Source organism: Phaseolus vulgaris, chromosome 11 (assembly GCF_051622355.1).
Source record: "Phaseolus vulgaris cultivar YP4 chromosome 11, ASM5162235v1, whole genome shotgun sequence".
Classification (NCBI taxonomy): domain Eukaryota; kingdom Viridiplantae; phylum Streptophyta; class Magnoliopsida; order Fabales; family Fabaceae; genus Phaseolus; species Phaseolus vulgaris.
The window spans coordinates 30944976-30971458 of NC_143508.1; the positions used below are offsets into that span (position 1 = coordinate 30944976).

Consider the following 26483-nt stretch of genomic DNA (forward strand, 5'->3'; position numbering starts at 1 on the left):
AACTACTCGGGTTCGTTATGTACGCTACCAGATTGAATTTTGGTATCAGATTTTGACTGAACTGCTCGGGTTCGTTATGTACGCCACCAGATTGAATTTTGGTGTCAGATTTAGATCGAACTATTCGAGTTTGTTGTGAAAACTACCGAACTGCTCGGGTTCGGTACGCAGATTACCAAACTGCTAAAGTTCGTTGTGCAAACTATCGAACTGCTCGGGTTCGTTGTGTTGGCTACTGAACTGCTCGGGTTCGTTATGCAGATTACCGAACTGCTCAGGTTCGTTGTGCAAACTACCGAACTACTCGGGTTCGTTATGTGGGCTACTGAACTGCTCGGGTTCGCTATGCAGATTACCGAACTGCTCAGGTTTGTTGTGCAAAATACCGAACTGCTCGGGTTCGTTATGCAGATTACCGAACTGCTCAGGTTCGTTATGTGGGCTACCGAACTACTCGGGTTCGTTGTGCAAAATACCGAACTGCTTGGGTCGTTATGCAGATTATCGAACTGCTCAGGTTCGTTGTGCAAAATACCGAACTGCTCGGGTTCGTTATTGTAGCGACCAGATTAAAAACTTTGGTTAGTGGCGACCGAACTACTCAAGTTCGTTATTGTAGTAACCAAATTAAAAACTCATTATTTTTCGATCTGACTACTCAGGTCCGAAGTGACGACAACCAAATTTAAATGATCATAATCATAATAGATCTAAATAACAACCATTATGTTAGCTATTTTCAGGATAAAATCTCAACAGATTTAAATAACGATAATTATAATAGATCCAAATAACAACAATTATATTAGGACAACAATAATTTTGATCGCACGGGGTGATAATAATATTCTCTGGTCGTGCAAGGCGATAATGAGTCGGTAGGATTCCTGTTGAACAGTATAAATAAGCAAGAATATATAATTGTAAAGTACCCTCCTTAGATTCCACGTGTTGTCAATACTCCAACATTCAAGTGGGTAAGAGCAAACAATATGTCACTGAAATATATATTACATAAAACAATACTTACCTTATTTTTTGGGATTCATGTTCTATTTATAGAGATTTGTCTAATCTCTTCCAATTCGTCTTTTTTTTCTTACAAGAATAATCTCTCAATAGATTTAAATGTTGAAATAAGATTTGCAGAATCAATATCAAAATCATGTGTATATCTTAAGTGATTGGTGGTAGTAGGGACAGTTTTACCTGCCCCACGGTGGGCGCCAAATGTTCTCGCCGGCTCGAAGTCGGTCGGAGTATGGATGAGCTCTTCTTGGATTCCTTTTTGGTGGTCGGTCAGCTAGTGGATGAGGTGCTTAGGAATGACCTCCAGGTTTCAGCAAACCGATCTTTTGGGGATGAGGGGGGTTCCACCTACGATTACACTCCAACGCTCAAGTCAGTGAGAGCACAAAATATAATGTGTATGATAAAATATACTGCAAAGATGCAAGTTAGATACTCCCTGTAGGTGGTTGTCTATTTATAAACATTCATGAGCTTGGATTTCTGACGTTGGTCTTTCCTGGCATTAATATATCATTTCACAGTAACTTTCTATAAAATCTGGATATAAAGTATATAAATCGGAATAGTTAAACAATGTAATCAGGGATACTGGGGATAATATTTATTACGTTATCGGGGATATAACATTTATATTCATTACGCTATCGGGAATATGATATTTATATTTATGACGTTATCAGGAATATGTGTGTGTAGGAAAAACGTTATACTTTCCTTTAGTGGAATTTGTCCCTTGTTGGCGTTGCGCAATACTAAGCCAAGGCCAAAACAGGTTGTGTTTTTGGGCCTGTTAGGTCGGTTCGCGACCCATGCCAAGTTCTCACATCGTCACTTCCCCTAAATGGGCCTTTAGTCAGCTCGGCCAAATACCTACCCGATTCGGGACAGGACAGATATTTATATATATTTACCTTTTCACTAAAATATTTTTTTTTATATTTATTTAATGTTCTTTATGTTGGTTATTAATTCAGATTTTATTATTATTAATTCAGATTTTATTACTCTTAAACTATTTTACCCGTTATATTGCATTAATGGTCAATTTACAGGAGTGTTAGTATTACTATTTTATAGCTTCCAGTAATTGTAATTTTATTATATATATTATTGAGTAAATCAAAATGAATAAGATCAGTTTTTCAATTTTGTGTAATTACGTTCAATTAGTAGCTACAACCTTTTGAACGTAATTGCAATTTTGTGCAATTACTTTCAATTAGTAGCTACAACCTTTTACCTTCTCTTATTTTCTTCAATTAGTTCCTACAACCCTAAATCCTAAACCCTAAACCTTAAACCTTAAACCCTAAACATTAATAATAGTATTGATAACATATATAATAATTATAAATAATAATAAGAAAAAAAATTAAAAATAAAAGTCACATGGTATGAAATAAATAAAAATAAAAATAAAAATAAAATCTCGTGGGGACGTTTAAGAAATAAATAAAAATAAAAGATAAAAATTAAAATTAAAATTAAATCACGTGGGACGTTGGCAGTGTGCTCCGTGCTACAAATCAACACTCTACTCCATACAAATCAACATCAGGTATTGATTGGGGAACTACGTGACTGGAAAAATCAACATCTAGTTTGTCTAAATAACAAACTCAACTTTGTGAGTGAGGAAGGGACAAAAGTGGCCAAGAGTAAAAAAGCACATGCATATATATATATATATATGTATATGTATATACATATATATATATATATATATGTATATGTATATATATATGTATATATATATATGTAGATATATATATATATATGTAGATATATATATATATATAGATATATATATATATATGTATATATATATATGTATATATATATATATATGTACCTTTTCATTAAAAGATATTTTTTTAAGATTTATTTGATGTACTTTATGTTGGTTATTAATTCATATTTTATTACCCTTAAACTATTTTACTGTTATATTGTGCATTAATGGTCTGTTTACAGGCGTGTTAGTATTCCTATTTATAGGTTCCAGTAATTGTAATTTTTTTTATACATATGATTGAGTAAATCAAAATGAATAAGATCAGTTTTGCAATTTTGTGCAATTACGTTCAATCATTTGCTATAACCTTTTGCCTTCCCTTATTTTCTTCAATTAGTTCCTACAACCCTAAACCCTAAACCCTAAACATTAAGAATAATATTGATAACATATATAATAGTTATAAATAATAATAAGAAAAAAATTAAATATAAAAGTCATATGGTAAGAAATAAATAAAAATAAAAGACAAAAATTAAAATTAAAATTAAATCTCGTGGGGACGTTTAAGAAATAAATAAAAATAAAAGATAAAAATAAAAATAAAAATAAAATCACGTGGGGACGTTGGAAGTGTGCTCCGTGCTACAAATCAACACTCTGCTCCGTGCAAATCGACATCAGGTATTGATTGGGGAACTCCGTGACTGGAAAAATCAACATCCAGGGATATTGAATCAAGGGAATAAGCTTGTCATCCTACAACTTCATAGCCAGTTTGTCTAAATAACAAACCCAGCTTCGGGAGAGAGGAAGGGAATTGTGGTCAAAAGTACAAAAAGTACGTGCATATATATATATATATATGTATATTTACCTTTTCACTAAAAGATATTTGTTTAGATTTATTTAATGTATTTTATGTAGGTTATTAATTAAGGTTTTATTATTATTAATTCAGATTTTATTACCCTTAAAATATTTTACCGTTATATTGCATTAGTGGTCAGTTTACAAGCGTGTTTGTATTTCTATTTTATAGCTTCCAGTAATTGTAATTTTATTATATATATATGATTGAGTAAATCAAAATGAATAAGATCAGTTTTGCAATTTTGTGCTATTACGTTCAATATGTTGCTACAACCTTTTGAACGTAATTGCAATTTTGTGCAATTACGTTCAATCAGTTGCTACAACCTTTTGCCTTCTCTTATTTCCTTCAATTAGTTCCTACAACCCTAAACCATAAACCCTAAACCTTAAACTCTAAACATTAGTAATAGTATTGATAACATATATAATAATTATAAATAATAATAATAAAAAAAATAAAAATAAAAGTCACATGGTAAGAAATAAATAAAAATTAAAATTAAATCTCGTGGGGACGTTTAAGAAATAAATAAAAATTAAAGATAAAAATAAAAATAAAAATTAAATGATGTGGGGACGTTGGCAGTGTGCTCCGTGCTACATATCAACACTCTTCTCCGTGCAAATCAACATCAGGTATTGATTGGGGAACTCCATGACTGGAAAAATCAACATCCAGGGTTATTGAATCATGGGAATAAGCCTGTAATCCTACAAATTCATAGCCAGTCTGTCTAAATAACAAACTCAACTTTGTGAGAGAGGAAGGGACGAAACTGGCCAAAAGTACTCAACTTTGTTTTTTTTCTTGCATTGGCGAAGGGTTCTCTGACGCTTCATTTTCTCTTTTGTTTATGCTCTCGTGCTTCCTCTTGTTTTCTATGAGCCTTCGTTATTTTTTGTGCCATTGTAAGTTCTTGTAAATCTTCGATTTAAGAATGCGTGCTGATCAAGTGCAGCTATATAACCGCCTTTGTAAATGTAAAATAGCCGCACTCGTTTGGCTTGTCTGCACTAGTGAATGGTCAGTTTACAGGCGTGTTAGTATTCCTATTTTATAGCTTCCAGTAATTGTAATTTTATTATATATATGATTGAGTAAATCAAAATGAATAAGATTAGTTTTGCAATTTTGTGCAATTACGTTCAATTAGTTGCTACAACCTTTTGCCTCCTCTTATTTCCTTCAATTAGTTCCTACAACCCTAAACCCTAAACCTTAAACCCTAAACATTAATAATAGTATTGATAACATATATAATAATTATAAATAATAATAAGAAAAAAATTAAAAATAAAAGTCACATTGTAAGAAATAAATAAAAATAAAATCTCGTGGGGACGTTTAAGAAATAAATAAAAATAAAAATAAAAATAAAATCACGTGGGGACGTTGGCAGTGTGCTCCGTGCTACAAATCAACACTCTGCTTCGTGCAAATCAACATCAGGTATTGATTGGGGAACTCCGTGACTGGAAAAATCAACATCCAGGGGTATTGAATCAGGGGAATAAGCTTGTAATCCTACAACTTCATAGCCAGTATGTCTAAATAACAAACTCAACTTTGGGAGAGAGGAAGGGACAATTGTGGTCAAAAGAACATGCATTTATATATATTTGTATATACATTTACCTTTTCACTAAAAGATATTTTTTTTAGATTTATTTAATGTACTTTATGTTGGAAATTAATTCAGATTTTATTATTATTAATTCAAATTTTATTACCCTTAAACTATTTTACCGTTATATTGCATTAATGGTCAGTTTACAGGCGTGTTAGTATTCCTATTTTATAGCTTTCAGTAATTGTAATTTTATTATATATTTAATTGAGTAAATCAAAATGAATAAGATCAGTTTTGCAATTTTGTGCAATTATGTTCAATCAGTTGCTACAACCTTTTGCCTTCTCTTATTTCCTTCAATTAGTTCATTTTGATTTACTCAATCATATATATAATATATAATAAAATTACAATTACTGGTAGCTATAAAAGAGGAATACTAACACTCTTGTAAATTGACCATTAATGCAATATAACGGTAAAATAGTTTAAGGGTAATAAAATCTGAATTAATAATAATAAAATTTGAATTTATAACCAACATCCTCCCTTAATTCTGATTTGGAACAACCTTCCCAATTTGAGTCATGAAATTTGTTTTTCTCAATCGCCATCAATTCTTCATTCATAGTCTTTTTGCCATTTGGGGTGTTGAATGGCATTGGCAAGTCTCACAGGTTCTGATTTTGCAAGAAAAGCAAAGTGAACCAAATCTCCATTGTCATCAACTTCATCATCAAGATTTACTTCACAATCTTGAAGATGTATAGGTTTTCGTTGCTGCCTTCTTGGTCGCTCCATCATAGTTGCAATTGGTGTTGCAACTTCAGGTTGAATTACAAGTTCAGGTTGAACTGTAGGTGCTTCAAGAGTGACTCCATCTTCCACATCATCGTTGCAAACGTAAATATATTATTTTTTTGAATCCATTTCAACTGCTGCATTCCATTGCCATTCCTCTTCTTCGGCAAATGTAACATCACGACTAACAATCACCTTCTTTGTCATTGGATTGTACAGTTTGTATCCCCCATGCTTATATCCAATGAAAATGGTCTTCACTGCCTTATCATCCAACTTCGATCTTGCTGCCTTGGGAACATGAGCATAAGTAATTGACCCAAATACCTTCAAGTGTTGCACATTGGGTTTGAATCCACTCCATGCCTCAATTGGAGTTGTGTTAGGAACACTCTGAGTGGGTGATTTGTTTATCAAATATATCACACATGTTACGGACTCAACCCAAAAATAATTTGGCATACCTTTCGCTTTAAGCATGCTCCTCGCCATGTCCATGATTGTTCTATTCTTTCTCTCGACAACTCCGTTGTGTTGAGGTGTGTAGGGACAAGTTATGTTATGTTGCAACCCAAGTTCTTCACAATGCCTCTTTTACTCGTTAGACTTGTACTCACCTCCTCCATCACTACACACCATCTTAATTTGTATAAATTAAAAGAATTAAAAGATGTAGAAAAATAAAATTGGGTAAAAAAAATACATATTTAAATTTTAAAAATATTGTGTATTTATTTTTTGTTGTATAAATTAAATATGTTTTGTTCAATAAATGAAATTAAGTGTTTTTTGTATAAATTAAAATAAGTTTTTGTTGTATAAATGAAATGAATTATTTTTTTTATAAATTTAATTTAATTTTTTTGTATAAATTAAAGAAAGTTTTTTTTTATAAATTATATACATTTCTTTTATACATTAAATTTATTTTTTTGTTGTATAAATTTAAAATAAAATGAATTAAATTTTTGAAATTTTTAATATAATTTTTATTAAATTATATTTAAGCTACATACTTAAGAAAATTTTCACATTCCCCACATTAATAATATTAATGATAATAATAAGTATAATAAAAATTATAATATGATAAAAGAACTAGTCTGGTGTAATGGTTAAAACTTCTTTGGTCAGTGAAGGAACTTGGGTTCGAGTGTTATGACCATTGTAGTTTGTGTCTAACATTAATAATAGTATTGATAACATATATAATAATTACAAATAATAAAGATTTATTTAATTTATAATTATATGGCCCAATCTGCTGCCCTGATATTTTACTCTTGGATGCCCTTATTTAATTTATACACCCTCATGTAACTATTTATACTTGTTTATTGTATTTATTTTAATTTTTTTAATATTATAATAATTTTTTAATTTTAATAATTTTTAATATTACATTAATATATTTTCACATGCCCCTACATACTTAAAAATATATTTTTATTTTATTTATTTTTATTTCTATATTTTATTATTAAAAAGTATTGTAAATTAGAAATAAAAGAAAAAAAATAGTGTCAAACAAAAAATCCTAAACCCTAAACAACATTAAAGTACAAAATAAACAAATAATATTTTAATTATTTAAGATAAAATTAAATATGATAAAAAAAACGGATGTATATATTTATTTTTATCTAGTACTCAATTTAAAAAGTCAAATATCTAATATAACTATACCTAGATTCAATTCTTATTCAGATATTTTTTTTAGTGGTAAAATAAATAGTATAGATAGGAAGCACAAATGATTTTCACCCATATACAAATAATATAAAGTAAAATTTGATTATGAATACTTCAAATATTACAAGAGCAATTATAAATGGACAATTTCATCCTATTATGCATCTTCTTCTCCTCCTCCTCACACTGTCACCAACTCCATCTCTGGACTCGTCTCGTAGTATCGGCATATGGGCACGTGACCTTGGTCTCCAACCACTTGTCAATGCATTCCGCGTGAAATATATGCTTGCAGTATGCAATCTTTTTTACGGGCTCTCCCTCTCCCACCTCCTCCAAACATATTGGGCATTTTCCAGCAGTCTCTGCCACCACCGTCACCACAACCGGAGACCTCAACGCCGCTTGTCCATGGATGTCACCGGATTCGGGGTCGAATGAGGAGGAATATTGGAGGTAAATATATACGAGTACGATGAAGAATAGGATGACGAAGAGGAGGACTATAACAAACCGATTACTAAAACTTAACCTCTTGTAAAAGGACTCTCTTGGCAAAAAGTTTGTGGAAAGTGAAGACATTGATGGTAGGGGAGTTGGAGAAGAGTCCATGGTAGGGTGTTTTGATGTTTTTGTAGCAGCAGGGTAGAATCTCTTTAAGTAGTGGAGGGTTCAGTTCAGTTTGTTATCCGAATGGAGTCCACAAAGATGTTGTTTGTTATGTTGAGGCACCAAGTGAAGGAAGCACTCTTGTTATGCTGCAACAATGGTCTGAGTTAGAGGCTGAAGATGGGTTTTAATTGAGTCTTTTTTGAACAACAAAGGAGCACGTGGAGGTTAAGGACAACAGAATGGAAGGAATTGTGGAGGTTAAGGGAAGTGAGATGGGTATATATAAGGAAGCAGCAAACGTAACTGAGTCCAAGAGAGCTCCATTATTTTAACGAAAATGTTTTCTTAACATGGCAAAGGGCATTATTGTAAGTCATGGATGGTTATCATGCAAGGAAAATTTTGTAACGTTGTAAATTATTGCTGAGGTAATTTTTGGGAAAGGTTTTCGAGAGGGTTAAAATTTGGCTTTAAGGGAGAGAGAGCGCACGGAAGTAGGGTTTGAGAACGATGTGAGAAGTTGGACTTTGTCATGACGACGATGTTGGAATCGGGCGGTTGCTGGCGTGGCAGTGTTGGAATCGGTGGTTGATGGTGCGACAATGTTGGAATCGTGCAGTTACTGGTGCAATGGTGTTGGAATCAGGCGGTTGCTGGTGCAGTCGTTGATATGTAAGCGGCATTCGTCAGAGGGTTTAGGTTTTTTGTTAGAGGGTTTAAGGTCTTCATTGGAGGGTAAGCGACATTCGTCGGAGGGTAAGCGGCAAATGAGGTCTCATTTAGATTATAGTGTTCTGGAGTGCAGGACACACTTTCACCCTTAAGGTTTTGTTTAGCTGATACTTTAATTCTGAATTCAGTGTTCTCTGCTGTGTTTTTGGAACCCGAGTCAGCATTTCAACATAATGTGTATCATGCATTGATGACTTTTGTAGCATCAATGACTTCAGTGTTGTCCAACCATTGGTGGTGGAACCATAATTGAATTAGACAGCTTTAGAAGAAACAATATGGTTTGTCTTTGTAAAAGAACATGTTCCTTGGACTAACATAACACACACCACTATACCAGTATTGCAGGAAAACTGGCTTCCAATATTTGTGGGTTTAGCATAACAAACGTTGTTGCTTAATTGGACTTATTTCTTGACTTCTTCAAATTCACACATGATTTTTTTTTTACAGCTACTTTTACTTATTGTTTCTTAACTTTGCTTATTTCTGGATGAGAGGAATATATAGTACACACAACACAACCTTTAAGCAAGAAAAGCCAAAATTAAATAGCAAAAAATTGAAGATTTTTGAGTTAAAGGATGTTCTTGCCGGTTGACTCGCTTCGCCAGTTGACTCCAACAGCTGCTTTCGCCCTTCAATCTTGCCTAAGAATTGTGCCTTCTTGGTCAAGAAACCTCTCACCTGCAAAGACAAAGGGCGCCTTAGTGGCCATTTGCATTCTAACACTCAAGTCAGTATTAGGACAAAGAAACAATAAATGTATAAAGTAGTTTCAGTCTTAGAAAGTGTGTACCTTGTTAGGGTTCTTAGCACCCTTTATATAGGTTGAAACTAGGGTTTACCTATGATCCTGCTAGTTGACCTAGCGCAAGAGCGTTGCCTCGTCACGATCTTCCTCACCAGCTTGGCACCACGTGCCCTTCAAGTCCACACCACAGATAGCCTCTCTAAGAACCTGAAAAACACAAGGTGGCGCCTCTGCGGCCGGTGGCGCTTCGACGCTCAAGTCAGTGACAAGAACACCCAAAAAATAAGAGAAAACTATACTCTGCAGAACCGTACTAAAGTGCACTCAACCCAAAACAATGAGCCGTAATGAAAACGTACCCCTGCAAATTCTGTTAAGTTTACCTTTATAGTTAGGTTTTGTCTCTCTCCAGGCAGTTACGCTTTGGACGCGTGGTTCGCATCCAACCCTGCACGTGTCACCATCTGAGCTAGGGTAGCAGGTAGTACCCAACCCTACACGTGTCATCATCTGAGCTAGGGTAACTCGAGCGTCATTTATATATTACATCCAACCCTACGCGTGTCATCATCTGGGTTGGGGTAACAGGTAGCATCCAACCCTACACATGTCGTCATCTGGGCTGGGGTAACTTGAGTGTTATTTATGTGTAGTAACCAGTCGCGCGGCTAAGTCTCCTATTCAAGGAGTAATCTAGCATGTAATACACTCTGGAACACCACCTGACTAGGCGAGTATCGGATGCAACAAAGTGCACCATCTTTGTGACATCGCTTGTCGCAAGTGGCACCCTCCTTATTGCTACGCCATGCATGTTCTAGCTGAGGAAACCTTGCCACCAACGAATGTCCACTCTGGGAATCCTTTCGCTGATGGGCAAGTTGTTCCCTTCAACCCACACGACCTTCACGCCCCATGCCGGCGCAACAATCATCTTACTGAACTTATACGCTTGAACTTACTCTTCTCAGCCTCCAGCAGCTTTAACTAAGCTTACTGGAAGATTCGGAGATGTGCTTCTTGTGGCGATGTCAGACCACCTGATCTTCCATTATCTACTACGTCGATGACACGCAACCCCGACGACATCCGACCATGTTTACTATAGAACGCCAGTTCCACGAATCGGCGACTATGCTCACTTCTGAACTATTCATCTTTCTCTTGTCCACATGTTTTGCTGAGCACGCCCCACATAGTCACGTGCTAGACACATCATCACACTCGATGACCTGGTCGGTACAACCTCTGTTCTGTTACCCATGTTTAGGGTTCCTTGGAGAATGTCCCTGCGTCACTATTACGTAATCTTAGCGTAATCTGGCACATAAGACTTCCCTTAACTGGAGTGCAACGATTAATAGAATGGCCGCCTGGGTACCAACTTGTGCACCAAATCTCTAGGGCCATCTGTTGTGTGGGTGCCCTAAGTATTCACGTGTCATGCATGTAGCTTCCCTTGGAAACCCTAACCCTAATCGAGCCTTAGCGCCTCCAAGGGCTATTTACTCGTGTCGCGCCTGAATGTGTTATACACACCACCTGCATGGATCCTTCGTGTCTTAGAGCTTCCTCTCATATCTGATGTTTTAACTTGTAACTAGTATAATTATGGGGCCCACCTTACGTGGCCCAATATAGTTGTTCAAACCACCAACGTCCGATCTCTCCCTCTGTTGGCGAGGTCTGATGTTGATCCCTAACGTCGATGTCCGAGGATAGGTCGGTACAAAGGATATGGTTGCAGAGCTTGGCATAAAGTTGAATCAAATAGTCCAGATGCAATGCTCGGGTTAGAGGAAAAATCACTGATTGGAAACAGCTTTATATGAAAAAAGAAAACACAATTAACTTGCTAAAAAGACCATTACCAATTGGATGTAATTAAATTGTGGAGTTTGTAGAGAAAACCAAGTTAACTCTATTGTAACTGATAATAGAATGGAACTCAAAAGTTACATAAAATTCAGAGTGGAGATGTAGGTTTCTCAAGCAAACCACACAATTTCCACTAGTAGAAGTGACATCCTTTCTATATCCTGCTCCCTCATGGCCATGGGGTTCTCCTAAAGTGAGTTATTTAATCTTCGATTTCAAATTATGTTGTTGCATGACAAGATAAGACAAGGTGAAGGAGAAGACAAAGTTCTCACAATTCTCTCTCAAATTGAGTACAGTTTCTCTATTACCAATTTCAATTCTGAATTTTATAAGAGCTCACACCTCTATTTATAGTGTGAGGGTGCTGAAAAATAGGTGGGAAAATTCAAATAAAACTCATTTGAAATTCCCACCAAAAACAAGTCACATGGGAGGTGTGACCTTTTTCTACTATGACACCTCCTAAAAACTACACCTACACCTACTCTCCTAAGTCACATGGACAATGTGACTTTATTTTACATATTCATACTCCTTTATTTAATATCCACACCTCCTACAAGAGTAAATCAAATGATGCTCTTTTATTTAATGCTTGGCCTTGCCCCTCATGGGATGGACTTGGGCTTTTTGGGCTTTGGCCTTCTTGGGCTTGGGCCTCATCTTTATTTTATGTCTTCTTTTAATTTTGAGAAGACTAGAAGGAAGAACTTCAAATGTGAGGGTGAATGTCCTCTTCCTTCATTAATAAAAACGTCCTTTATTTGATTCTCATCATACTCCTCGAGTTGGAGAGAATTCGTCCACGAATTCTGAATCCCTGCATATAACAAAGTCAGTTTATTTTTACAATTAAAAGTTGAATAAAAAGGCAAACATGACTTAGAAGTTAGAAGCATAGGAAGTTCAGAAAAGGAAGTTCTATAAATTGACCAAGGTGGAAAAATTTGTTTGGGAATGGTGATATCTTTTGGAAAAAGGCCTCTTAAATGGTGACAACCATTAGGAGGTATGAAAAAATCATCCCTAACATTTTTTAACCAAGATGGTGATGAAGTAAGAACCTTCGGTAATGAAAAAGATAAGGAAGGAAAACACCTTAGATGTGAAAGTATAAGACCTATGTCAACTTGGCCTTCTTTGTATTTTTCATTTTTACTTGTGGTAGGTGGGTGAGTTAGGTCTTGGTTTATCTTTAAGATTTGCTTTTGTGGACAATGAAGAGCTGTGCCCAAAACCTAAACATTTAAAACATTTGATATTTGAAGTTTTGGTAGGTGACTTAGGAGTAGAAGGATTTGTAGTAGAAACTTTCTTTGGAAACATGGTTTGTTTGGAAAAATTGGAAGGAGAAATTTGAGTAGAAATTTTGTTTGCATCCTTCCTAGAAGAGTTGTAGAAATCATCATCATGAGTATTTTTGAAAGTTTTTTTCAAAAGATATGATTCTACTTTGATGGCTTTGCGAAACATTTTCTTTAAAGAAGAATACTCATTTAATTCTACAAAGTCTCTAATTTCTCTTTTCAAACCACGTACAAACCATTTAATCTTTGACTCTTCATTAGCATGCATATTCATTTTAGTCAAAGTTGTTTCAAAATCTTTAAAGTATTCATCTACCATCCTATGTCCTTAAGGAAGCCTTTGGAACTTCAACAAGTGGCGACACTAGCTCACTTATCTTGGAGCCTTCACCATCCAAGTGGCGTGATCACCAAACCAAGTCCTTCATCTCCATAAGTTCTTCTTTCTTTCATCTCCTAGTTCATTTGAAGCTAAAACATGTCTCAGTTTACTTTTCTAGCATTTTCATTCGGTATTTCAGCTTGTTTCTGAATTTGCTTCGGTTTATCTTCTCCTTGGCTGTTTCTATTTGATTATTCTTCATTTCTTGTATTTTGTTCGGTTCAATTTCAGTTTTGTAGCTTTCTATTCGGTCCTTTTTCTTTTATACACAAATTAATCGGTTCAATTGGCAATAGATGGATCTTCCATATGAGTTTGGTGTTTGGTGCAAGTTTTGGTGAGTTCTTGAAACATAGAACATTGATCCAATTCTATTAAAAGTGCCTAAGCTATCTCCAACTCAAGTTGATTCCATAGAATGTCAAAGAATCATCTCTATTTGGCTAGTGGAATCATATCACAAATTATGGTTGGAGAACACTTATATGCATGGTCCTGCCCCCATTTCAACAAACCAACAACAAAGTTGAGGATGACATCCCATGTTGCTATTATCTCTATCTGTTTTCATACTAAACAATTCTCCAACGAAATTCCATTTCTTGTTCATAATTGAGTAGTCAAATTTGCTCTTTCTTAATCCCTGAATTTAGATAAGTAATAGGTGTTAGAATGTATGGCTTTAAACTAGAGGGGGGGTGAATGGTTTAAAGAGGGTTTTCGAAAACCTTTTAGCCTTGAATGAAATTACTTTGAGAATATCTTGATTAAGAAATCAGTTTTTTCAAAACACAAAGTAAAAAGCACAACACTAGAAAAACAATCGGTTGTTTCGCAGAAACAATCGGTTGTTTATACCAGTTTACAAATATAAAAACTGAATTTAAGGAGTTAAGGGATAGAGAAAATGCACACAGAGATTTATACTTGTTCACTCTAAACCCAGAGCTACATCCAGTCTTCTCAGAAACCACTAAGGAATTCCACTAAGCAATCAAACCTAGATCACTTATACCACAACCAAAGAAGTGACCTTGATCCCCTCAAGACACACACTTCTCTTGGTCAACACACCAACACTAAGAATGCTGATCTTGATCCCCTCAAGAACACACAACACTTCTCAGCAAACACACAAGGTTTCTTTCAACAGATACAAGGATTACACTTGTTACAGAACAAATCTGAAATCAATACAAGTAGAAAATCCTAGCTCACACTCTTTGATCAATCTCAGTCTCTAAGCAATTTCAACTTTTTCTCTTAAGCAAAATCAGTGAAAAACTCAAATCTATTTTTCTGTATATAATAAACGTTGTTGTTAGTTATCAAATCTTAACAAACTATTAATTGCCTTTAAAGATTAGTCAAAACATTAAAAACTAGAGCGTAAACAGTTAGAAAAACATTTAATGCTCAGTCAAAGCACAAACCATTTTTCTGTTATGGTACCAAAACAAACAATCGGTTGTTTCCTCGAATCAATCAGTTGTTTTGGTTTTGACAGCTCAACCATTTGAAAAACAATTTTCAACCTTTTCTTAAAACACCTAAGTATAAAACAATCGGTTGTTTCGACAAAACAACAGGTTGTTTTTCACTTAGTTTGAAAAACAAATTTCTTTTAAAATTAGGCTTTGGATTCAATCAAGAGTGGATTACATATTAAATCTACCCCAGATCCTATCTAAAAGGACAACACATCAACAACAAGCACAACCAGCCTTCATCATCCTTCAAAGGGTTTGGATTCTTCAAAGCTTGAACACCACTAGGTTCAACAATCTCCCCCTATTTGATGAAGACAAATCCCTGGTGCTTGTGTTTGATCTGATTGAATCTGAAGCAGTACCTGCAAGAATAACATATATACAGTCCAATGCTTCTTACATCAGCAGGTTAGATTTTCACACATTGAAAGCATATTTCCTGATAAACAATTGGTTGTTTACTCGAAACAATCAGTTGTTTCTATCAGCAACAGCAGAAAACAGTTTTATATTAGAGATTTTAATAGATTTTACCAGTTTCAGATAAGGATACACAAGAACCAATTAATTCTCCCCCTATTTGTCTTCACAAATAGACTTTAACATGTATCAAAATATATTTAAAAGAGAATATTTAGATCAAGGATACCTAACTCATTTCTTAGAAAGAAGAACCTCTCTTTTGGTAGTGGTTTAGTGAAGATATCAACTAACTGCAGTTTGGTTTCCACAAACTTCACTTCACAGTTCCCATTGCTTACATGATCCCTGATGAAATGATGCCTTATCTCAATATGTTTGGTCCTTGAGTGCTGAATCTGATTTTTGGTAAGATTGATGGCACTTGTGTTATCACACATCAAAGGGACTTTGCTGATTTGTAATCCAAAGTCTGCTAGTTGTTGTTTGAGCCACAAAATCTGTGCACAACAGCTCTCAGAAGCTATATACTCAGCCTCAGTAGTAGAGAGAGCAACACATGCTTGCTTCTTGCTATGCCATGAGATTAGGCTTGAGCCAAGAAGGTGACAAGCACCACTTTTGCTCTTCCTATCTAGCTTGCAACCTGCAAAGTCAGAATCTAAATAACCAATTAAATGAATTAGAGAGTGAGAAGGATACCATAACCCAACAATTGATGTTCCTTTGAGATATTTCAGAATTCTTTTTGCAGCTTTGAAGTGTGACTCTTTAGGATTTGCTTGATATCTTGCACAAAGACACACCGCAAACATGATGTCCGGCCTACTAGCTGTTAGAAATAGCAAAGAGTCAATCAATCCTCTGTATTTGGTTTGATCTACACCCTTTCCAGCAGCATCAGCATCCATGTAGCATCTTGATGGCATTGAAGTGCTTGCTTCTTTGCAATTCTCCATTTCAAATTTCTTAAGAATCTCCTTGCAATACTTTGATTGACATAGAAAGATCCTATCCTTTGTTTGGTTAACCTACAATCCAAGAAAGAAAGACAGTTCTCCCATCATAGAAATTTCAAACTCACCTTTCATTGCACACAAACTATCTTGTGTAGCACCAAAGATGATGTCATCAACATAGATTTGCACAAGAATTATTTCTGAATTTGACTTTTTGATGAAGAGAGTCTTGTCTACCATTCCCCTTTCATAACCATGAGATAGCAGAAAGTTGCTAAGCCTCTCATACCACTGCCTTGGAGCTTGCTTCAGTCCACACAAAGCTTTCTTCAACTTGAAGACATAGTTGGGATGTTGATGATCTTCAAAGCCCGGTGGTTGATCCACATACACTTCCTCATTGATGTAGCCATTCAAGAAGGCACTCTTGACATCCATTTAAAAGAGTTTGAAACCACTCATACAAGCAAAAGCCAACAGCAGCCTCACAACCTCCAACCTTGCAACAGGGGCAAAGGTTTCACCATAATCTATGTTCTCCTCTTGATTGTAGCCTTTGGCAACTAGCCTTGCTTTGTTCCTCAGCTCCCACTGATGAGTCAAGTTTGAGTTTGATACCCCCACCTCTCCGCCACGAAAAGTGGAAGAGAGCTCGCAAAAAATTATCAGGAGATTACACATCTGAAGAAACGTGGATCATAGCTGAGTGGATTGTAAGTAACTCATGACATAAATTAAAATGTTTGTTTTGTAGTGTTGAAATCTACATTAAAATGTTTTTTTTTTGTAGGATGACTTGGTGGAGCAAAGATCTTAAGGAACATTCGCTACACAAGGACGTGAAGACATATTAGCAGTTGCCATTGGTCGTCCAGAGCATCCAGGACGTGTTCGTGGAACTGGACGAGGGATAGGCATTAGACAATTTTTTGGTACTCCAGCTCGACATGTTACTTTATCACAACTTAGTGAGGTCGACAAGAAACTTCTCAAAGATGAGTTTAAGAAGGACTTATTCCCCACATTGAGGGATGAATTGTTGTCGGAAATGCGAGCAGAGTTAGTATCCATGGGAGTGTCCATTCAACATCCTACTGCCCCTTCACCTCCAGAGGTTTCCCCTAATCTTGTCAGCACAAAGGGAAGTTGTCATACTGTTGAAGAATCAGAGGATGGTGGTGTTGATATCCCTGTTGACTGCGAATTGTACGTTGATGATCCTCCCCAACATTTGGTGGCCTTAGGTATTTTTTATTCCAATTATATTTTTTGGTTTATATTTTGTTTATTCTCATATATTTATGTGGTTTTAGGTAAAATCTATAAGTTAGGATCGACCATCCAACCACCAGACGATTAAGGATGATATGATACGGGTGGTGGTTATAGATGTTCGAGATTCTTCTGCTCGAGTTCCTGTGCCCACTGAGGAGGTTCAAATAGTAGGACAGGTCCCTGGGAATTTTATCATTTGGCCAACTAGATTGGCAAAGCCGATTGTAGTAAAGGTAGTTTTTATCCTTTTTAATATCTTCACATGAATTATATTTTTTTACTAATTTTATTTAAATTTAGGATAAGTCTAAAAATTCAAAAGTTGCCAACCCTCAAGGATCACAAATGTCTTCTCTTCAACAACTTGGTGCAATGGTAGTGACAATTGGAAAGCAAATAGTCCAATTAGATATGCCTCTTGATGTTGTAGGCAGGACCAGTAGCGTCCCTTTTTTTTAGATGTCATAAGGATATTTGTGAGATTGTTACTGGCACCGATCAACTATCTATATCGGTTCTACAACTTTGGCTGTTGTAAGTATACTTTCATTAACCTTTAAAATAGTTTAATATATTTATATCTTACTCTAACATTATTTTTTCAATGTTTAAGGTATTTACATCACTTCTGCATCGAGAAGAAGAATTCTTATATTTATGGATTTCTTGACCCAGTTGTCATTCAGAATGTAGGAAATAAAGCGAGTGAAGTGCAAACATACTTAATAGAGACATTTCAAAATGTAGGCAAAGAAGTGTATTTAGCACCTTACTTGCATCAGTAAGTATATAATTTTAAATTACAATTAATTAATTTGGAACTTATTTATTATTAATATTATTATAACTTGTAGGGGTCATTGGCAGTTGTTGGTCATTATTCCTCGTCATTTTCTCGTGGTTATCTTGTGTTCATTGCATAAGAAAACAAACACTTTGGCCATCAAACATTTACTAGACGCGTAAGTTTTCTATTGTATTATATTTCCTACCTTAATGATTAATATGAATTAACGAATGTCTACCTTTCTATAGGGCTTTAGAGGCTCATTGGAGATTACAAGGACTTCCACATGTAGCTAGGAAGAAGATACAATTAATTGCACCCAATGTAATTTATTTGTCCCACCACTATTTAATTATGATATAAATATTTTATAATTATGTTTTAATTTGCAGTGTTCACATCAATCGGGAAGCTATGAGTGTAGATATTATGTAATGAAGCACATGCACACAATCATATCTACAAACATTACTGATTCATGGAAAGAGGTAATAGAAAATTTACTCAAATACCTTAATTATTTAGTTGTGAATTTCACTTTTTATTGATTAAGTCAATTATTTTTGTATTTATTCAACGATCCATCCCAATTCAAGGATAAGATATAGAAGACATTAAAATGCATTGGGCTTCATTCTTTTTAAGTGTTTATGATAAGATGTAAATTTTGTTAGTTTTTTAATCAATGAATGAGTTTGTCTGTAAATTGTATACAATTGTCTGGATATTATTGATATGCAGGTGATTGTTATCAATGAATAGAGTAAAAGTGATCAATTATTAAGTTTTTCTGAAAATTGTATGCAATTGTCTGGAAACATTGATATGCAGGTGATTGTTATTAATGAATGGGGAAAATTTGATCAATGAATGGATTTGTCTGGAAATTGTATGCAATTGTCTGGAAACATTGATATGCAGGTGACTGTTATTAATGAATGGGGAAAATTTGATCAATGAATGAATTTGTCTGTAAATTATATGCAATTGTTTGGATAACATTAATATGTAGGTGATTGTTATTAATGAATGGGGAAAATTTTGATCAATGAATGGATTTGTCTGTATATTATATGCAATTGTCTGGATAACATTGATATGCAGGTGATTGTTATTAATGAATGGGGAAAATTTGATCAATGAATGGATTTGTCTGTAAATTATATGCAATTGTCTGAATAACATTGATATGCAGGTGATTGTTATTAATGAATGAAAGAAAATTAATCTATGAAAGGGTTTGTTTGGATAATATTAATATGCAAGTGATTGTTATTAATGAATGGGGAAAATGTATCAATGAATGAGTTTTTATGTAAATTGATATGTAGGTGATTGTTAATAATGAATGGAAGAAAATTGATTAATGAATGAGTTTGTCTGAAATTTATATGTAAATCATTGTTATTAATGAATGCTGAAAAATTTATAAAGCATTTGTTTTTCTAAAAAAATAAATTTATTATGATGGTTATTGCAATAGATGACATAAAAAAAACTTATTTATTATGACGGGTGTTTGAATATTTGTCATAGAAAACCACTTACTATGACGGGTTTTTGAATATTTGTCATAGTACGTCGTATTTTCTATGACGGTTCTAGAAATACCAGTCATAGAAAGTTTTGGATAAACATATTATGACAGGTATTTTGTACATTTTATGACGATTCACAGACAACAGTCATAGTAAGTCAACTTACTATGTCAGTTTTTCAACCAACATAGAAAGTGCAGAGTTTTTATGACTCCTGATTCTATGTCGCCATCAGAACTGTCATAAAAAGTCCTGTAGAACCGTCATAAAAAGTTTTTTTTTGCATAGTGATAACTTGTGCACATAACTTACGACCACATTCCAATCTAGGAACATTTTTTTTATGATGTGTTAACTGAAAAACAAAACCTCATTTAAGGTAATTAGTATTATTGAGTTTAATTTCTACGTGCAATCAATCAGAAATCATGAAGTTAAACTTTATATGAATGATTGAGTAAAAACTCTATTTATTTTCACTTAATTTCTACAATAGGTTTTTCCTAATTGAAAACAATAGTGTGAGGGGAACTATAATTACAATGTTAATTGGAAATTTTGAACAGGTTACCTCGAGGAAGGACCAGGAGTAATACTGGGCAGACAAACACAAGTCATACTGTTATGTTACAGTGACAGTTTCCAAACAAGTTCCAGCAGTTCCGTGTTGGAATGAGGCTTGAGAGTGAGTTATATGTTCTATTTGATAAGTCAACTGCATATAGAACAGCTCTTGTATACCGCAAAACCTATGTGTTCCCATAATGGATCTTTTTAAAGCATGTTGGTACAAGGAGTGGCTGCTGATTAGGAGGAACTTCTTTGTCTACATATTCAAGACAGTCAAAATTATAATCATAGCCATTTGCAAGTTTGTTCTTGAGGACTGAAATGCACCAAAAATAGTGAAAGATGGTTTCACTTTCCATTAGGACAAAGATAATGAACATATTTAATGGTTTTTCTGAATTAGCTCTCGCAAATTGGAAGGCTTCCCGCAAAGCGCAAAGAACATATTTTCCACCCTGGATGGACTTATACCCCTCCCCAATTTCTAGTTGTGTATTCCCATATCTGTAACAATTTAATATATAAGTTTGGTATACTTTGAAATGACATTTCAATTTTGATTTAAGAATGAATGAACTTTTCTTTTATTATAAATTTATAAATTTGTGTATAAATTGTTGAATTATTAGTATTTATGAAGGTTTTAATTAAGATGATACCTTAACTGGTATTTCCTCCCGACACCTAAAGACTCGATTCGACCAAGGATGATACATTAACCAGTATTCCCTCCCGAAACCTAAAGACTCGAATCGGCCAAGGATGGTACCTTAACTGGTATTCGCTCCTGACATCTAAAGACTCAGTTCGACCAAGGATGATACCTTAACCGGTATTCCCTCCCTACACCTAAAGACTCGGTTCGACCAAGGATGATACCTTAACCGATATTCCCTCCCGACACCTAAAGACTCGATTCGGCCAAGGATGATACCTTAACTGATATTCCCTTCCGACACCTAAAGACTCGGTTCAGCCAAGGATGATACCTTAACAATATTCCCTCCTGACACCAAAAGACTTAGTGTGATCAACAACGCTCACCCCGATTTGTCATATTGCCCAACATTCAACTACTTAAGCAAGATAAATCTTATTTACGGGTGTTCTGACCGATTAACAGTTAAAAGGTTAATTATAATAACTTGTGCATTATGTAAAACAGGAATGAGGATTAACGACCGAGACATTCATCAAAGAAGATGAGGAGACCACACCCGTGGCCACATCCCAACCCCGAGGAAAAAAAGCATTAAAGACTAAACCTAGTGGTCTTCTTCTTCAACATCTTCATTAGCAGTCCTCGACGGCGATGCCCGGACCTCGGCTAACTCAAGAAAGTTCACCATCCGACCCTCATAAACATCTTTGTCGACGTTAATGGCACCATTTGTAGGTGGACCCTTATACAACAAGTGGTCCTGTCGAACAGCCTGGTTGAAGGTCTCGCCCAACATCAAGATGATGTTCCCTTGCTCAGTGTAGAGCTCGTCCTCCACAAAAGCCTTTTTGGCTTCTAAGGTTGAGTTCTCCACCCTTAGCGCCTCCATGGCCTTCTCCAGTTTGACACTTTCTTCCTCTCGGCCTCCTTTCGAGCCATAGCCTTAACGCACCCCGCATTACTCAACTCAAGCTTGGCCTCATCCCGACCTACCCAACATTACTCGTAAGTGTTGAAGATGGTTGCTGCCCCTTCAAGATTATGTTTGATGAAGACTTATATGTAGTGTTTGATGAAGACTTGTATGTACTTTCCATGTATTTGTGCTTTGCTTTAAGTGTGTCTTAGTTAGTGCTTAGAGGTTGTCTAAGAGTAGCTTTTTGCTGGGTAACTCACCTCATAATCACTGGCCATGTGATAAGAACAAGCATAAGTTTTCTAAAACTGTTTTTCACATGTTTTACACAAAAACACGTTTTACTGCATAAAAATAAATCTGTTCTTTTCCAAATAAACAGATTCATTTTCTTCACTGATGTCTTGGCTAAAGTCTTGTAAAAATTGGATTTTGTGCATCAGGTATTTTGACTAAGTCTTCTTCTTTTCAAAACGACTGAGTTTCAAATAGTTAAACTTCCTCTGTTTTCGTTTTGAAAAATAAATCTGTTCATCTGTAAATGAATAGACTCTTTTTGCCTCTGGTGCCATGTCATGCTTAAACGTTTTTCAGTTTTATCTCAGCACCAGAATGGTTGACTAAGTCTCCTCACTTAACAGATTCTCTAACTGCTTTTGAAAATAAATCTGTTCATTTTATTTTCAATCTGTTCATTTTATAACAGCTTTAACTGTTTTTCAAAATTCTGTTATAAGCTGGTTGTCTATAAAATGCAAACTTGTTTCTGAGTTAAATAACGATTCAAACAGTTTATACATTTACAAAAAACAAGTTTTGACAGCAGAGAGTTAAGTGTTTTCAAGGATTAGCATTTGTTCTTCAAAGATTTCAAAAATCACAAAGTGCTTGTTCTTGGTTTGGTTCCAAAAGCTTGGTGTGAGGTGCAGCTACTGTTCTAGCAATCTTGCCTACTGGTTTAAGGCTGATCTTTGTTACCTCAATCAGGTGTAGTCGTTTCACTTCTTATTACTTGCAAAAGTTTGGTTGAATCCTCTTCTTGATAGGTGTTCTTGGAGAGTGGATGTGTGTGTATGAGTGCTGAAATAGGTTTTTTCAGCAAGAGTACCTAAGTTCTTGTAGGTTTCAAGAACAGTGGGAAGTGTACTTGATTGTACTGTGTGTTAGTGAATTCCACCTGTTGTTGGTGAAGACTGGATGTAGCTCAGGTTGAGTGAACCAGTATAATTGCTTGTGTTCATTCTCTCTCTCTCTCTGCAATTTCGTTTCTGCATAATTGATAAAACAGCGAAGAAATAAATCTGTTCAATTGAAAATAAATCTGTTCTTTCTGGGCACAGTGCATACTGTTCTTGATTTCTGAAAAAGCTGTTTTAATCTGATAAGAACATATAAAATCTGCTAAAAGCCACTGGAACAGATTGATCGTGATAGGTTGCTCAAGAAAACTGTCAACGTCATTAATTGAACCTTAAACAATTGCTTAAAATTAAAGCTTGCTGTTCTGTGATTAAGTGTTCTTAATTTCTGGAAAATTGCTTAACATCAAGAAGAACATTCATAGTCTGTTAAAAGCCACTGAAACAGCTTGTTTGCAAAGATCACTCAATTAATTAGCATGCTACCAATTGAACCTTAATCACTTGCTTGAAATTGAAGCTTGCAGTTTTGTGTTTCACTGTTTTTCAAATCTGATATTTGTGTGTGTGCTGCTGAAAATGTTCACTGCATGATCTTGTGATTAATCTTGCTGAATTAAAAGCTTTTCAAACAAAAACAGTGCTGAAATAAATCTGTTCATTTTTACATAAATCGATTTATTTTCTGTAAAACTGGATTAAACACTGTTTCTGCGAAGAAGTTTTAAAAGGTCAATTCACCCCCCCTCTTGAACTTTGGCACTATTAAACCCAACAGTAAGCTGTCACCGCTTCCAGCGATGACTTCAAAGAGGTGGTGGCTTTCGAGAGCTTGTGCTCCAGCTGAGATATCTCTTCAACCTTCCAGTTGCGAGTATCAACGACCATTCTTGACATCACAACTCCTTGGTAGTGCAACTTGATGGCGACCAAGAGGAGTTCTTCTTCAGGAATCGATGAAAGATTCTCCTCGATTGGTGTCAGCCCGATCCAAACGCCCCTGAGAACTTGGAGTCTCCCCCAAAGAGCACCAAGGGGTGGCCGACAGCAGCAACTTCGGTTGGAGAAGCCTTAGTCGACGAGGGGGCCTTAACCCGAATTGGAAAAGGATGAGGGGGTCGTCATGGACAGGGATAGGGTGGTGGTTGCAATGTCCCTCCTCTTCCTCTTCTTCTCTTTCGGGACCTCGACAGTGGAGGGGTTGCCGGCTGCAACCTTCTCTAAGCTTCCTCTAGCCATACCGACCAACTTATTATGAAAAGCAGTGAGCACATCAACCGCCTGAGGAGCTTCTTTTGTCATGATATTTGCAACAAAAAAGACTCATCAGTTAACATAATATGACGATCGAGAAATGAAGCAACAAAGTAAATAAGCATACCTTGAAAATTACTCCACCGCTTGGATGACTAATATACAGATAAGAGCTTTCGGGTAGGAAGCCTTCTCAGGAAGCTATCGAATAAGGCATAGACCTCCCGCTCCTCGACACTGGCAATCGGACGAGGCCATTTCTTGATGCGAGTAAGGGTCTTGGTTCAATACAAGGGGAATTTGGACTGCCCGAGCTCGTTAGTAAAGAGCTCCCTACTCTAGGGCTTAATAAAAAAATTGAGAAATTTCCCCTTGAAGTTTTTGTAAGAGGATGTGAAAAGGGCGAAGAGCTTGTTACCCGACCAGCTGACAAGAGACAACCAACTGACGGGGCCAGTCAGATCGGATGAATAATAATGGAGGAAGTGGATGGAGTTGGACGGAGACAAAATATATCACAATTGAGGCGAAAGGTTTAAAGGGAGGCCCATGTGTTTGGGTGGAGTTGTGAAGGAGCAAAATTGAGTGCTTGAAGGACACCATTGTAAAATCATCGAAAGACAATGCGACATGTAGATCATAAAAAAGAGAAGAGTAAATGAAGAAGAAAGGACCCCCAGAGGTAGACCGACCCATGCAGATGGTATCGGTCGGAAGACAAAAATCGATAACCAAGATGTCCTGAGCGGCATCCAGCTGCAACATATTATGGTTGTCCATAAAGGAGCCAATTGAGGACGAATCCCTATAAACAATGATGAACTCGGTCACCTTGGGATCGACCTATTCAAATCTTGAACAATGGGACGACTCTTCGGCAGGACCTGCCCGGTCGGCAGCATCCTCTGGATCATTGACCCTTACACAGGTCTCTGCGAGGGGAAATGTTTGAATTTCCCGGACTGAAAAAGGCTAGGTCGTGCAGGAACCGGGAGAAGAGAAAGATTGAGACGAAGACAAAGAAGAAGAAGAAGAAGAAGAATAAGAAGAAGAAGAAGACGAAGAGCCAAGGGAGGACATGACTAAGCTTTCGGGATGAAGGGAAAACACCTTGCCAGTATGTATCGGTCTTGGAATTCGGAGCAAGATGTTAGAATGTATGGCTTTAAAGAAGGATTTCGAAAACTTTTAAGCCTTGAATGAAATTGCTTCGAGAATATCTTGATAAAGAAATCAGTTTTTCAAAACACAAAGCAAAAAGCACAGGACCAGAAAAACAATCGGTTGTTTCGCAGAAACAATCGGTTGTTTATACCAGTTTGCAAATATAAACACTGAATTTAAAGAGTTAAGGGATAGAGAAAATGCACACAGAGATTTATACTGGTTCACTCTAAACCCAGAGCTACATCCAGTCTTCTCAGAAACCACTGAGGAATTCCACTAAGCAATCAAACCTAGATCACTTACACCACAACCAAAGAAGTGACCTTGATCCCCTCAAGACACACACTTCTCTTGGTCAACACACCAACACTAAGAATGTTGATTTTGATCCCCTTAAGAACACACAACACTTCTCAGCAAACACACAAAGGTTTCTTTCAACAGATACAAGGATTACACTTGTTATAGAACAAATCTGAAATCAATACAAGAGAAAATCCTATCTCACACTCTTTGATCAATCTCAATCTCTAAGCAATCTCAACTCTTTCAAAATCTAAAAACTTGTTTTTTTTTTTAAACCAAAATCTGTTTTACTATTTTATATTAAAAGATGTTGTTTGTTATCAAATCTTAACAAACTATTCATTGCAATTAAAGATTGGTCAAAGCATTAAAAACTGGAGCGTAAATAGTTAGAAAATCATTTAATGCTCAATCAAAGCACAAACCATTTTTCTGTTATGGTACCAAAACAAACAATCGGTTGTTTCCACGAATCAATCGGTTGTTTTGGTTTTGACAACTCAACCATTTGAAAAACAGTTTTCAACCTTTTCTAACAACACCTAAGTATAAAACAATCGGTTGTTTCGACAAAACAATCGGTTGTTTCGACAAAACAATCGGTTGTTTCGACAAAACAATCGGTT

The 26483-nt window shown here is 35.6% G+C and overlaps 1 pseudogene; it reads left to right on the top strand.

Moving 5' to 3' along the window:
* LOC150023167 (uncharacterized) overlaps window positions 1-19266 on the top strand; it is a 70201-nt pseudogene extending 50935 nt beyond the window's left edge.
* Window positions 19267-26483: the final 7217 nt, after the last annotated feature.